Source organism: Camelus dromedarius, chromosome 1 (assembly GCF_036321535.1).
Source record: "Camelus dromedarius isolate mCamDro1 chromosome 1, mCamDro1.pat, whole genome shotgun sequence".
Lineage (NCBI taxonomy): Eukaryota > Metazoa > Chordata > Mammalia > Artiodactyla > Camelidae > Camelus > Camelus dromedarius.
In genome coordinates this window covers 72,896,676-72,911,853 of record NC_087436.1, presented here as the reverse complement: position 1 = coordinate 72,911,853, position 15,178 = coordinate 72,896,676, and the positions used below count along the sequence as shown (strand labels likewise).

At 38.6% G+C, this 15,178-nt stretch overlaps 1 protein-coding gene across 5 annotated transcripts in view; it reads left to right on the top strand.

Moving 5' to 3' along the window:
- BTC (betacellulin) overlaps positions 1-15,178 on the top strand; it is a 58,329-nt gene that overhangs the window by 2,762 nt on the left and 40,389 nt on the right. The gene's annotated exons all lie outside the window — the stretch shown is intronic.

The following is a 15,178-nucleotide window of genomic DNA, read 5'->3' as shown; positions in this document are numbered from 1 at the left end:
AGGAGAAAAAAAGACTCAACTTATGAGACCTGAATCTCCTGTCACTGATAGGGAAGAAAAGAGAGATGACATATTTTACTGAGGGGGCTATTGATGAAACACAGATGCTTTACTTGGAGTATATTATTTCCTCTTTTAAGGAGAAACTGCGGAGAGAAAACTTCTTCCTCACTTTGAAGGTGAAACTTGGCCTGTTAGTTTAGGGACTGCTGGGTGTGGTCACCTGGTGTGAGGGAAAGGTGGCCAGTGGGAGGAGTGGCAGAGGCCACCGGAACCTGCTGGAGGCTCCCCTCACTTCCTTGGGAGTCTGCTGGCAGAGAGATGCTGGGGAAAGTCTGCAGCTGGAAGCAAGGCCCCCCTCACCCTCCAGTATGGGAAGGGAGCAGGAAGGTACTTAGGTGGGAAAATCCTACTGCTTCAAGGCATCCTCTCTGCATTATGGCCATTTTGAAGAGAGGCGAGCAGAGGGAAGGGAAACTGGCAGTATTTTGTAGTCCTAGCTGGAGTGAGTCATAGGGACACCTGGGCTTGGGGCATCGAGGTGGGAGGATGGGTGTTTCTAGCTGAAGGGTTTATGTGATGAAGACATTACCTTCCAACCTGGGAAGGGCTTGGCTTTCTCTTATGGAGGAAAAAAGGCGAGATCTAAATGGAAACTTCCATTTAGCTATGTTCTAGGAATAAGAGAGGTGCCTAAAGAGGTGTCGTGACCTTGGTTGGAAGTGGATCAGACTTGGATTGTAGATAGAGAGAAAGGACTGATTTACAAACCTTGCAGAGGAAGAGATCAGAAGCGATTTAGTGATGAGTGATGTGGAGCCCGAAGGGCAATGGGCCTGACAGTGAGGCCTAGAGATAGTGCTGGTGCTTTTGCCAGCATCACTTGGATGAAGCCGGCATTCTCTTCCTTCACCTTATCTGGATTGCCCAACAGTCAGAGTATTTACTGAGAATCTGCTGCAGTCAGCAAGGCGCTAGATGCTGTGGGGATGAGGGTGGGAATCTGGCTCAAGAGAGTCCTAAGATATAATTTCTGCCCTAAAAGATGTTATGTTGGACTTGGGAATGCAGGACTGACAGATCTGAAGCAATAAGAGAAAAAGTCATGAGCAGAGAAAAGAGCTCAACAGGGAGGAATGGAGCAGGGGGGAGGCTGCCTGGAGGACCTGAGTGGGTAGGATTGAAGCTTGGTAGAATTTGAAGCTGTAGGGAAGAGAGGGGGACAAGAGAGGGGAAAAACATTTAGTACGGTGTTAGTGATGTGGGAATAAGATTACTTTCCTAGCAAGACAGATAATCAGCCTTCCAGAAAGGAGAATGTGTGAGAGGCAGATAAATTATGAAGAGCCAAAAAAACTGACATGAGTCAATAAACAATTAAACACACAGTATCACAGGTCTGGAATACAGGAGTAATATATAGCAAACAATGATGTAAGGAGATATACCTGGCAGTGATGTGCAGTGTGGGAGGAGGGGAGGGGCCAGGGGACCTGGCTGTCTCATAGGTATCATCTAGGCACGAGCTAATTCAGGCCTCGATTAGGGTGATGCGCCGGCTGAAATGTTATGGTAGAAACAACCCTTCCAGGTTGATGGGCATTCTTCCCTAAATACTATCGCATCGTTTTTTTTTTTTTTTTCCCCCTCAAAACTCATAAAAAAGGCAGAAATGAAAAAACAGAACTCTAATTCAGTGCTATTGTAATTCAGGGTAATCTAGGTGTGCCATTGCCTTGTTGAATGTCTGGTTTAGGGAATTGGATTCAGTCTCTAGATCCCCTAAGAGCCTTACTCTTTGCAAGATGACAAAGGTTGTTGACACCAGTGTTTGTATTAAGTGGTTCTATTTCTCTCATATACACTTTACTTTTAAATCTCATCCCCAACTTAAGTCATATGTTATTTTGTTTACTTCTTGAAAAGAATGTGAGCCATGGCTGTGTGATGTTCTAGGATGTGTGTGTGTGTGACACGGTGGAGTGCATCTTTAGAACTGGCGCTGGGCAGATGTGAGACCTGATTCCAGCTCTACCATTCTGTGACTCTGAGATGAGTTACAACTTTCTGAGTATTGTTTTTCTTATCTGAAAAATCAGGGGGTTGCTTTGGATGAGATAAAGGTCCTTACCAACCTGACATTCTACTCATCTTTAACCAACATTTCTATTGAGAATTTAAGAGAAAATCTTTTTACAATTATATTTAACTTCCACTTACTTGGCAGTGGATCTTTGTTTCATGTAAACTTTGCCATAATAGAACCATGGATGCTTGTTTCTTTGATAAACATGGGTAAAGAACCAATAACTTTGTTTAAGTGTTTCTTTTTTTTATCTTGAAGAAATTGGATTCCCTTTTAATTCTGTTTTTAAATTTCTCCCTCTCATCCAGTTGCTATAGGAGACTAAAGCTGAAACCATAGTCCATGAAAAAAGGAAAAAAAAAGTTTCTTTTTAAAAAAAAAAAGAGTGAGTTTTAAGGTCAAAATATGTCCCCCTCCCCTTATTAAAATTGAAACCATTAATCTACGTAAGTTGGTTTTAAGTTCTTCTAGAGAATATGAGTGTATTCATGATGTAATATCTAGCTTTCAAGTTGTAAAGTAGGTAGGTGGCAGCAAGTAAGATTCTCATTGTCCTAAGGAAGTGACTGAAGCCCCCTACACTGACGATTTTAGGACTTGCCTCTTCAGTTGTGCCCTTTGGCATAGAAGAGCATTGAGAGGTTTTTTCCTCTTCAAAATTCCCAGGTTTCACAGGCCACGCTCGCCTATGAACAACTGTTACAAATCAGATTTTGCTATTGCTCCGTTCTCAGTTGTTGTGTGGAAATTCTCAAATAATTCTGGAAGAAAGACCTCAGTTTTGCAGGCAAGCTTTGTTGTACCACTGTGGTGGCCCTGCTGTTGCTTGGCCTGCTAATATCTGTGCAGAAGCCAAAGATGCCTAGGACAGAGAGGACCTGTGTCTGTCCATGCCCCTGCACTGCCCCATCTCTGCTGTGACTGCTCACCCCAGTATCCCGTGCTCCTTAAATCCATGGAGAGCCCAGTCCAATCCAGGGAAAGCCTCATCTTGTTTTTTCCTCACCCTCTGATAGTAGTCAGTTCATGCCAGGACATGGGCATGAATGTCACTAGGAGGCTGGGGCAAGTGACAGAGAAACAGGCACCAGACTGCACCCTGAGCCACCCCTCCGATCCATGAACCCTGCGTGTCACCTTCTCCGTTAAGATTAGTGTCTTGCCAGGAGGGTCCAAGTAAGCCAGAATCTGGGCTGAATGCAGTTTAGGCTTAAGTCGTGATCCTGAAACACTTCCAACATTGCTAACAAACCCCTGGATCCACAAGGAATCCATGTTCCAGTTGGTCAAGAATCCCCTAAAAGTAAAATTTAAGAGGAAAGCAATCTGATTAAAATGGCTCTGCTTTGTGTTGCTAATGACTGCTAGTTTGTCCAGGCATAATTGTATCTTAAAAAAGGACCTACCAACTGATGGAAAAACTTTCCCTTGCCTTTATTTTTCAAATTTCTGCTCCCACTAGTTATGAAATAGATAAAAATTCTCAAAAGAGTTGTATTTTAGCTGGTTTTGATAGCAAGGAACAAATGTAAGAAGATGACACTGCAAAAGCAAAATGTTTATCCACTTTCTAAAAAAAAAAGTCTCTATAGATTCTTCTTCAACTGCTGATTCTGATTCTAGTTGTATGCAGAGCAAAGCTTTGTAGCACATGTCTGGCATTGATACCAAACCCAGCATCGTAAGGTGAATCAGAGAAAAGGCTGGCCTTTACTAGCAGAGAAAAATAAAATATTTACAAGATAATATTAATATTTTAAATCTCATCAAAGTGGGGTTGTCTCATTTATTTTGGTTATATAAATAGTTACCATAACTGAAAAATAATAAAACTGTCCTTTTGGAAGAATGGATGATGATACAATGGAAAATAAACAAGTATTTTAGAAGAAATTTTTATGACAAAATAATTTTTTTTCAGATATTCAAAAGCAGACAGCCATGCATAGATTTTAAGTTATCCCATAGCAATTGTCCTGTAACATTGAGAAAATTACTTACTTTCCCTGTGCTGCATTCTCTCATCTACAGGATGATAATTATGATAGTACCTACCATAATGCTGAAAATATGAGTGAATTTTTTAGCAGGTTATAATTTCAGATCTAGCATAGTGCCTAGCACACAATAAATCCCCAGTAAATATTTGTTCCAATACTAAGCCTATGGGTATTTTGTGAGATCAAATGGCATTATACAAAAGAAGACCAATGCAAAATCATAGAGATAGAAAATAGAATGGCAGTTTCCAGGGACTTGGGGAGCAGGGAATGGGGAGTTATTGTTCATGGGTACAGAGTTTCAGTTTTGCAAGATGAAAAGAATTCTGGAGATGAGGTATTTATGATTGTCCAACAATATAAATGTACTTAATATCACTGAACTGTACATTTAAAAGTGGTTAAGATGGTAAATTGTGTCTATATATATATATATATATATATATACAATATATATATATATATATATATATATAGTCTTACCACAATATAAGTAATTGGGGAAAAAAGAGGACTGAGAGGAGGAGAGTGTTGGTGGCACCCACCTACGTGGTGTGGGAGTCAGAAAAACAACAGGTAGAATTGAACGAAAAGGGAAGGACAAGTCAGGAATCCAAAGAGGGGTGGATTTTAGGTGGAAGATTTGGGAAGGTCAACCACATCAAATACTGTGGATGGAGGAGGCTGGGGCTCAAGAGGAGGTCACTGGAGAGTGAGCTATGAGGAAATCATCTCTTGAAAGACCAGCCAGGAGATTAATGGTAATTGATGAAGCCAAACACACACCCACACACCCACACTTGAATGGACAGAGGTCTGGGTGCTGGGCAGAAAATAGAGAAAGTTTTGAGTATGAGAGACAATTGAAAATAGTTGGAAAGTTGACTCAGCTGAGGTTTCCTCTGTGTAGTTCAGAGTACACAACTTGGATGAATGAACTAAAGTTCCAAGAAGACAGCTTTCTCCTTAATTTAGGAAATCTTTTCCCAATTAGAGCTTTGGAAAAATGAAATCAGCTGTCTTGGGATGCAGTGGGCTTCCCATGCCTGGACATATTGGGGGTCTGGATGACGTTTACAGGTAGCTTCTGTAGAGGTGATTCCTAGGTGAGGTAGTGGGTGGACCAAATGACCACCAAGTGTTCTTATGTCTCTGTGAATGATAGGTGTTACTAAGTTACTTCACTTTGGAAATATTTTGGAGGTTGGTAGAGAGCTTCAAGCTAAGAAACTGCCAGCTGACTTCTATGAGAAAAGGCAGGACACTTGGGGACTTTGGGAACCAATGGTAAAGAATTTTGAAAAAGGAAGTCACTTGAGCCTCCTTCTACCCCCAACCCAAAGCTGTTCAGTGACCATGTCTTTTCATGAATAGAAATATCAAAGTTAACATCACCAGTAATGTCATGTAGATATCATGTTCGCCTCATATGATGTGATGGCAGGATATCTTGGGATATAGTACTGACCCCATGCTCCAGGCTCAGTTTTTGCCTTAAAGACTCTGCACTCTTTATTGTACCATCTATTAGGATAATAATTATCACCTGGGATCTGGTAGTGAAGGGGAAAAAACCCTGGCATAACGATAGTTGATAAGTTATATTGACAAAAATTTCAGATGTTGTTATTTCAGGAGAAAGTTCTAATATTGCCATCTTATGGTAGGAAACTTCTGTGAGAAGATTCTCTACTCACTTTTAGATAAATGATAATTATCCTGTAATAAAGGGCAAGAATAACAAAATGTGATTTAGATGTGAGATGAAACTATACACTTTCCATTTGTCTTTGCAAAAGTCTGAAGAAGGAAATCCACCCCATTCTTTCTTACTGATTTCTACCCCACAGCATGCACCATTATTAAATACGTGAGTGTTTTTTCTAGGTTAGTCAGATTCTTTATTTGGAATCTGTCTTTCAGGATGAGGTGAACAGATGTTGCAAAGTTACAACTGGAAATGTGTGGTGTGACTACTTCTTAATGAGTCTTATTTTCATAGGTCACACAAGAAAATCAATTGAATTATTTCACAGTCACACCACACATATCAAGGAAGCCCTTGTTTCTTAATCCTTCTTTGTATAATTCTTCACTCCAGCTTCACATCTTTACTCATCATCTCCCCAGACACACTAAACGCATTTCTATGTCATTGCCTCTGATCCAGTTTAGTTTCTAGCTTCTTTTGTGAAAAATTTCCTTATAATTTCTTCAGCTTAACACATTGTCTCTTTTTGGAAATCCAATAGAATTTATTTTCTTTATATCTGGCACCTATAATATACTGTCTGATATTGGTTGATTGATATTTCTGTTATCTGCAAATGTTTTGATCAATAAAGTCGTAATGAATTAATGTTAAGTTGGGTTGACTTATCCTAACTCATTTTAAGGACCTAAATTCTGGGGCTGTTTCTGGTTGGATCTGCATCTACTCTGAAACCCTATCTCCTTTTCTTTAGCTTTATTAAAGTTTGGTGACTGTTTCCTCATGGGTCAGAGGCTGTGTTATCTCTGGATCCAGAGGCCAGCTCCACTATTCCTCCTCATTTAGCACTCAGATAATCCTCCCTGACAGCAAGTTGTTCTTTTTCCTTGGTTCCTTTGCTTCCTCTCTTTGAACTATTATGGAAATTCGGTGAGCCCAGAGCTTTTCATTTAAAGTGCTATAATGTCTGACTGTCAGATCTGGCCTTATCATAAAGGAATGAGTATCAGAAGGTCAAGTTTTGACAACTGATGATTTCTAAGAAACTCGCTCTAGGTTACTGTAGGGTTCCCATTCAATTTAGTCATTGTTGTCACAGGCTCAATAACGGTCACGGTAAAAAAAAAAAAAAAAAAAAAGTTGGTTTAGTGGCAATGGCATTATCGTGGTGTTGACAGCTTTCAGATATGGAAGTTAGTTTATGTATGACAGGTTGTTAAATTACTTCCCTCTCTGGGCTTCAAAGATATAAGATGTGGAGTACTTTTATGAGTTAGAAAAGTGTTGTCCATCATTCTAAGCCCTTCTTAAAGACCAGGATATTGTTTCTACCATTTGGAATAGAATTTTGTGCTGGAGTTCGTATTCTACTTTCTTGATTTTGGATGGACATAAACTATCTGTGAAGACTCTCTTAGTTTTTCTCTGCCCTTGTTTTGGCCTCCCCTCTCGGCTGTGAAAATCTAGAAGCTTATCTTTCCGTTTGATAGATTAGGCAGTTCTCCAGTTGTGTCATTTTAGAGACCTTAGAAAAATCCCTCCTTGTCCTGGAACAGGACTCCCCCTGAGAGCTTCTGATGCCCCAGATCCTCACTGTGTTGGGACACAAGTTTGTACACTTCTTAAGAGCCCTTCAACTACCCCCTTTGTCTCTTGCTCAGCTTTCTGCCCATACCAGGTTGCCCCTCTTTTTGGACCTAGATACAACACCATGTTCCAGGGCATGTATCCCAGCCTCTCACTCACCAAGGGGCCAGAGATCAGGGGAGGCAGCACCCAGTGGGGTAAACTTAGTCCAATGGGAAATGGGTGATGAAAGTGACGGGGGCAGATAAATTCCTCCTTTCTTCTGTGGACTACTAGAAGACGACGTCCCTGTTTGAACCCTTCACACGGCTCATGGATTAGTGAACATGTCACTTGTTTCTGTGTCTGTGGTTCACTCCTGGGCTGCACCCAGCATGATGGGTGCACACGTTGCATTGTTTTGTCTCCTCTGCTTCCTTTCCTTTCATCTCATTCTCAAGGCCTGGAGCTTGTATCTCCCCAATAAAGTGATAACCCCTTGATCTGTATCTCAGGCTCTGCTATCCAGAAGACCCATGTTGAAGCACTTGATGCTAGAGTATTTCTGTTGAGTTAAGCAATTTGTCTCCCTGCAGGAGAGAATTGTATTGAAAGCAAACACATCTAGAAAGGGAAATCTATTAAGGAATTCTGTTCTATTTGGGGTAACATTAAAGCAGTAGGAGGATACTGGTTTACAGGAGGGGAAAAGACAACAATGAAAAAGATAGGAAAGGAGTTAACAAAAAAAGATGAAGAAAAACCTCAAAGTCAATCTGTTTCACAGTTTTTGTCTCAGCCACCCACATGCACAATGTTAAAACAGCATTTTCACCCCCTAATAATTTTTTCAACTCAGTGTTAGACATGTCTTCTCTTTAGAATTAGAAAAGACTTTTTGTGTATAGCATGCACACTCAAGATTCAGATGGGGACCCTGACGTTCAGTGTTGAGTCACTTAATCATAATCACAAATCTGGTGATTAAAAGGTACATTCAAGATTCAGTTCCAGCTCCATTTGACTCCAGATCTATCCTTTTCCTATTATTCTATACTGCTTCCTTCTAATACAAATAAAGTTTCAGGGATTTTACTATGAAATATTCTTCCAATTTCTGTTTATATTCATAAGTAGATACATTCTCCTTTGACTTACAGTTGGAGTGTCTAATGGGAAATGGAGTGTGGTTCAAATCCTGAAATAAGATTGATATGATATCATAGGAAATTACTGGATTTAGTAGACACAAGTAAAAGTTAGGATATCTAAGAAGATGTCCTAAGTAAGTTGTCAGAATACAGATGAATGGACATTTTGTGATAATGTTATATTTATTTTGAACATATAAAATGCACTTGGCTCTAAAAATGGAAAGTTCGGCTCAGAGATGAGGCAAATACAACGTGTATGACTGTTTAGGTTGGTCACATTTGATCTTTTTAAGTAGTTGACCCAGCTGGTATAGGACTTACCTCAGCATAAGTAGTAACTTTGAGACAGTAGTCATTCTCCTTGTCAAGCTATGTCTTTTTGAATGCTTGTATTGTTCCCAGTGAGTTCATTCCCCATGTTGGCTGATGGGGATAACACTTTTAATACACTATATAATTTTTAACTTGAGAATCTCAAAGTGCATAAAAGTAAGTGGAGCTTTGACTCACTAAAGCAGAATTTGGTTTCTTTTCCTTTTTGTCCTTAATTTTATGAATGGAATTGATGCTTAAAAAAACAGCCCCAGAAATAGGGATTCAATTTCCAGTCACTTAGTAAATACAACAAATCTAACATTATTTTGTTTTACTTTGTTTTTATTGCTTGAATGCATCTGAGAATCCTGTAGGTCATGTGCAGCAGGGAAGCACAAATAATAGGTTGAATGAAAGACCAAGAAAACCAAAAGACTGTGAAATATTTGGATGACAGGTAAAATTCAACGCAAGTGCAAAATCATTTTTAGGTGAAAATTAAAATGAAACAAACAGAACAAAAACAAAAAGAACAAAACAGCCATCAATATACTGCTTTCCAGTAGTATAAAAGATTTAGGAGCTTCATTTTATTCTAAGCTGAATAAAACCCCCGTATTTAATGATATAGTTGGTTTAAAAGGGCTGATACGCAATGGGGGTGCATTATCAGAAATATGGTGCCCACAATGTGGAGGCTAAGAGCCCCACTCTATTCTATCTTTGCCAGAGTGTGTGAAATGATACTTTATTTTAACCTTGTATTTAAGGGAGGATGACAAGGCTTATGAGAGGTCTTGATGATGTCAGGTAAGATATGGTTAAAGGAATCAGGATGTCTAGCTTGAGAAAGAAATTCTTTCAGGAAGAACTGATATCTGGCTTCACATATATGAAGATCTGTCATAGGAAAGAGAGATTAAACTTATTCTAGGTGATTCCAATGAGCAGAGTAAAATTATAGGAAAGCAAAAACCAATTCCACATAAAGAAGCATCTATGGAGCTTTAGAAATAGGTGCTTAATTTTTTTTTTAATGAATGAATGAGTATGATTGAAGGAAGAGATGAATGGTCTCATTGAAATGGGCCTTAGAAGAGAGTGAAGTCTCTGGGCTGAAACTTTAAAGGCGGGCTTCATGAACTCTTCCAGGTGATGTTTTCAGGGCAGTTGTGAGTTGGCTGGTAGGAGGTTGAATACCTCTTTTTTCTAAGGTTCATACTAATTCTGAAATTTAATATAATTTGTGACTCTTTTGAATGAAAATCTTATGTTTTTCAAATCTAAGTACCACATTTTCTTTCATTTTCTCTAAAATACAATCCATGTGTATTTTATATACAAGATAACTTGAATAAATTATGTTCCTTTACAAATTCTTTTGCTATACTATTTCCCTTGATTTTTGTGAACTAGATAACAGAATAGGCAGGGAAATTATGATCCAAATTTCTCTTCAGGAAAAAGGTCAGGATAGTATGTTAATTAGCTCAAGGTCATACGGTGAATTGATGGCTAAGTCTGGTGATATTTCCACATGAGGATGGCACTTTCCCTAATAAATTATTTTTAAGAAGTAAAAATTTGAGCCTTTGAGGCTATGCAATTAACTTAAACGAAGATATTAAAAATGAAAGCTATGTTTTAGATAAAAAATATTAAAAGGGTTTGGAGATAATTGCAAAGATTCTAACCAGGGTAATTTCTCCCCCAAGGAAACATTAGGCAATGTCTGGGGACAGTTTTCATTGTGACATCTCAGGAGTGGGCAGAGGAAGGGAGGTAGGATGCTACTGACATTTCATGAGCAAAAGCCAGGGATGCTGCTCGTCACTGTACAATGCACAGCATCCCACAACAAAGAGTTCCCAGCCCCAAATGCCAGTAGTGTAAAAGCTGAGGAACCCATTAGATGTTTCCCACTCGTTTTAGCCAGAACTTGGATTTCCTTGAGCAATGAGGTAAGATGTATTGCCTATAAAATACTTTCAAGCTCTTATTTTCCAAAGACTTTCCATTCACTCAAAATAAAGTTATATTTGCCAAAACTGCTAACTTTGACTGCAAAGGACTACATTGCAGTTGTAGAAGAGACCCTGCCTTTTGGGTTTAACTTTCTAGCCTCTTCTGCTTCTGTTGCTAATCCATCCTTTACCTCTCTCGTACCTTTGGCATCTTCCTGTCAATTATCTTTCATATTAAAAAAAAACAAGAACAAAACAATCCTCTTTTTTTCTGTACATATTGACTAATCTTGCATCTCTCTTTCTTAGTTCAACATCTTTGAATAATAATCTACAATTATTTGCACATTTTTCATGCTATTACTATTTTTCTAGCTATATACTGTTAGTGTTTTTGTTGTCAAATCCAATGCATATACTTCAGTTCTTATCTTTAATTCTCCATCAATTTTTATACAGTCGATCAAGTTCTTCGAGAAAAAAATGTCTTCTTAGTTCTGTAGCTCTTCCTTCTTTGTCCCTTGAACATCTCTGCCCCTCTATTATAATTTTTTTTCAGGATTCCATCCTTAATCAGCTTTCTCTTTTTATATGGCTCTTTCCAACAGACCCACATCCATGGTATTAAATACCTGTTTGTTTTTCATGATTCCCAAATATAGAGCTCGTAGCTTGGACTTGATGCCAGAGTTCTAGATCTAATATCCATTTACTATCGCTAAATGAGCCATAGTCACCTTCAAAGAAGAGTATCTAAAACTAGATTTCTCTCCATGCCTTAGGCAGTTTGGGCTTTTATAATAAAATAACATAGACTAGGAGGCTCGGGCTTGTAAACAGCAAACATGTATTTTTCATAGTTCTGGAGGCTGATAAGTTCAAGATGAAGGCTCTAGCAGATTCAATGTCTGGTGAGAGGCTGCTTTCTGGTTCATAGGCAGCATCTTTCTGCTGTGTCCTTACATGGCAGAAGGGACAGAGGAGCTCTTTGCTTCTGGGTCTCTTTTACAGGAGCCCTGGTCCATACGTGAGAACTTCATCCTTGTGACCTAATCACCTACCAAAGGCCTGACCTCCAAATACCCAATGTGATGGTATTCACCTTTTGTATTCACCTCCATATGGCTAAACAATTTGCTTATAATGCTGTTTCTTGCCTTGTCAAGTTTAGAATTTACCTATTGACTTTCTCTTCTAATTTCAATAGAGTCACTATAGGGGTGATACTCAAAACACTTAGGAACCAGCAGAGCACAGATGATGATTCACCACAACCACATGGTCCATGTGAGCTAATTACTGGTCCTGATTTTATGACAAATTTTTGTTAAACTATCAGTATTTACATTATTATGAGCACATATTGTTCACTGCTGAAACAAATGGTATACTATAATTATGTTGTCTTGCTTACACAGTTTTTGTTTTCTAGAAGTTGTTAATTGAAGTTTTAAAATTCATTTATTCCTCATTAAAAACTAACCATAGTCCTCACCTTTTCTGTGAATCTTTGCTGCTACGCAGAGTTGGTTCTGCACCCTATGTTATTCCCGTGCTACCTATGATGTACTTACCATGCTATGTCGTATACATTTCTGTGTCTGTCTGCCTTGCCAGAATGTGAGCTTCTTGAGGTTAGTGATTACCTCTCTTATCTTTGAACCTTCAGTGTCCTGCATCAATGCCAAACACAGACTGTCTAATACATATCTGTTGAATTATGGATGGAACAGGAATGTCCTTTCTCTCTGAAGCAGCCTTCAATATTGAGTAGATGGTCTTGTGAGCGTTTCTCTGATTTCTGGGTTGCTCCATACAGATCAAACACTCCAATGCCTGTCAGAGTCTAGGCAGTTAAAATAAATGGTGTGACATGCCTGATGGGATCTGTGGCATTAAAGGGGGTAACCTGCTAGTAGGCTCCAGCCAGTTGTTGCCATGAAAGTGTTTCAGATCTGTGTCACCAGACCTGCTTTTTTAATACAAGCAGAAAAATCCAGGTTCTATATGAACTGTCATGATTCAATTTTTAAAAACTGTGCAGACCAAAACAATGGTTCTTCAGGGTTCATTTGGTTCATGACCACCAGCTGATGAAGGTTATTGAGTGGGAGTAGGAGGAACAGTGAACACTCTCCCAGAGCCTTGAGCTTGATGTCTGGTCTGCCTGAGGATGTCTCTACTCTGAGGGGTCCTCCCCAGGGGTCACCCCAGTGGAATCCCTTTGCCAGCTGATGCCAGCATATGGAGTGAGTCTTAGAAGACAAGGGCCTGGGCACAGCCTGCCAGAATATTCCAAGGCCCAGGGAATGTTTCAATGGAATCAAGATTTCCTCTGTTGGGTAGAAATAAAGAATGATGTGTTAAATTATAAGTGATAGTGTGATGGAGATTAAGAAGATGAAAAATTGTATCTATGTGCTAAGCAATTTGTGTGCCTTTTTGTATATTATTTAATTCAATTTTTACACAACCCTGCGAAGGAGATGCTGTCACCCCCAGTTTGCAGATATTGAATCTCTAGGAGAGTTAGAAGTTGTTTTTTTTTTTTTAAATTTCCACCATTAGGCGAGAGAAACTCCAGAATTAAGGCCTCCTGATTATGCCCATGAAGAAAACCCATGTATGAGATTTTAAAAATGAGTTAAACCTGCTTTATAATAAAACAAAGAAATTGATTAAAAATTTCGACTGGAAATTGATATTGTGATCTTTGGTCTTGACGTTTGTCTTGTTCATTTTTTTATAGATTGATCTAAGATTAGTCATTCTTTAAACATTTGTTGAATATCCATTGTGTTCTGTGTTGGGTACCAGGATTACAGAGATGAGTGATATACAATTTCTGGGCTTGAGAAGTCCTAAATGATTATTTCTAATGTGTTCTAAGTGTGAAAGGAGGGAGCCAGGTATTGAGATAAAAGATATGAAAAATCTAGAAATATAGTGGCCAAATTGCACTCTTTTAAAAATTGAGTTACTCTCTTCTTCTTGTTGTAACAAACAAAATATTCAAGTAGAAAAATTAGAAAATACAAATAAGGAAAATTAAGGAAAAAAATCTCTTTCTAACCATTGTGAGCAACTCTCTATCTACTTACTTACCCACTTTTTTTTGACTATTTATCTATATGGATAATTTTATACTTATCAGAAACACATGCAGACAAACACTCTCGCAGATCCCACTACACTACTATCCCATAGCCTGCTTGTCTTACTGAAGAATATTTTGAAATGTTTGAAAATCATTTTTTTTGTGGCTGAATAGCATTTTATTGCATGGAAGTATTTCCATGTATTTAATCAGTTCTCTATTGTTAGATATTTAGGTAAATTCTAATTTTTTATAGCCTATGTCTTATAGAGAAATTTGTAGCTATGTCTTTTTAATGTATCTTGAAGTATTTCTTTAGGACAAATTGCTAGAAATGAAATTACTGGATTTAAGCATTTGTTCAACTTTTGAGCTTTTAGCACACGTTGTCCTCTAGAAAAGTAGTCCTAATTTACCCATCACTGATGGAAATGAATTTCCATTTCTCTTCACTGTTTCCATTGCTAGTTACCATCTCTCTCTTTTTATTATTATTTTCCAATTCAATGGATAGAAAAGAATCTTTTTGAAAACTCTTGGCCTTTGAACTTTGTAGACTGTTGTTCTCTGGTTCAATACTAGCACTTTGTGTTTTGGTTACTTGGTTGGCTGATTACCTGCCTTAGTAGCTTTGGAGCAGTGTGAGAGTAGAGCATGTCCTATCCACCTGTGTATTTCTGGGTGCTCGTGGATGTTTGTTGAACTGAGTTGTGTTGGAGGACATGCGTAGTTTAGAGACCTTGGCTAGACGTATAAATGTCAATACAACCAGTGGGCAAGTTATTCTATTCCTACCAGTTACGTAATGATGAGTAATTGAACTGAGTATTGATTACATGTCAGCATTGTATTAAGTGCTTTACGTACTTACCTAATTGAATCCTCACAACAGTGCTCTGCAGAAAAGATAATAATTATCTCTATTTTGCCAGTGAGGGAACTGAGAAATTATGAATTTGTCCAAGGTTCATGGCTGTAAGGTGGCAAAAACGGGTGATGAACTCAGGACCAGCTAATTGCCGAGCCATCTTATCTCCTCTCCTCTGCCCTCCCCTCCTTTCTCCTCTCCAACTTCTTATGATAGAAATTTAAAAACATGCATATAAAAGTAGAGAGAACAGCAGAGTGAACCAGCTTCAACAGTCATCAATATACGGCCAATCTTGTTTCATCTATCCCTTTCCCTCACTACTTCGCACGCCTCTTCCCTTGTTGGATTATTTTAAAGCAAGTCTCAGATACATTAATTTCATTAATAAGTAAGAGATGTGGACTCTGTTTTTTT